The sequence below is a fragment of the Tigriopus californicus genome, chromosome 7 (genome assembly GCF_007210705.1).
Source record: "Tigriopus californicus strain San Diego chromosome 7, Tcal_SD_v2.1, whole genome shotgun sequence".
Taxonomy (NCBI): domain Eukaryota; kingdom Metazoa; phylum Arthropoda; class Copepoda; order Harpacticoida; family Harpacticidae; genus Tigriopus; species Tigriopus californicus.
In genome coordinates, this window is record NC_081446.1 from 7,720,461 (window position 1) to 7,721,484 (window position 1,024).

Genomic DNA, 1,024 nt, shown 5'->3' on the forward strand with positions numbered 1-1,024 from the left:
ACACGTGGAAAATAGAGAGCAATCCGAATTTAACGATAAAACGGTTGTTTAAGTTATTTCCGGGCATTTGGTTGCGCCCGCGGTATCAGTACGAACAAAGTCCTATGATTTAGTGTTGGATTCGGCCAGGAACTATGGATGGAGCCGATAACGAGACCAATTTAAGCGCTACAAAAGCGGCCGAACAAGTGGAGACTCGCCCGTTTGAACAGGAGCCTAGAGACCGTCCACGGAGATCCGGTGCCATGACGCTAGAAGGTCGAGCTTACCGAAGGTCCATCGTGGCGTCCAAGATTCGCTTGGTCGTCAAGGATCTGCGGTCTCACGCCGCTCGATGTCAGGCGGATTTATCCGTGGAACACTCGACCAGAGAAGTCGTCAGCCAACACAGTCGCCAACATCTACTATGGATGGATGAGTTCCAAGCTTTGGTCGACGAGTGTCGAGGACTATCCGATGATGAAGAAGCGGCTGAACTGGAAAAGTTGATAGAGCAAGTGTCCCATGAGTCCTCTCAGTTTTGTGCGTTCCTTAGGAGCGTGTCTCTGGATCAATCGGAAGTAGCTAGTCAGATTTCGAATGAGAGCTTAAAAACCAGCGCCTCAAGCCAACGTCGGGCCGAGGCACAAGTGGAGTTGGCCAAGAGAAAAGCAGAAGAAGCCAGTGCAAACGAGATGGTCAGTCTTGAGATGGAAAGATTGGCTCTTGAAGCCCGAATGGATCAGACTCGCCGGAAGAAGGAAATAAGTGCGTTGGAAGCGGAGGTCCAGGCTTGGGAACAGGTCGAGGAAGGTCGAGGAGTCGTGTTCAAACCATCGTTGAACCGCGAAGAAAAGACCCACGATGTTGGTAAAGAGGTCTCAGTCCCCAAAGCAAGAGATCAGCCTAGCGCTCAATTGCCAAACGGGCTCAATTACGGAGCCCCCGTCTTTAGGCCTGAGATTGATGAGCCTAAAACCACGAACGAAATTATTGTTGAAATGATGAAAAGGCAGTCTGCTTTCAATCATCACATTGAAACCTT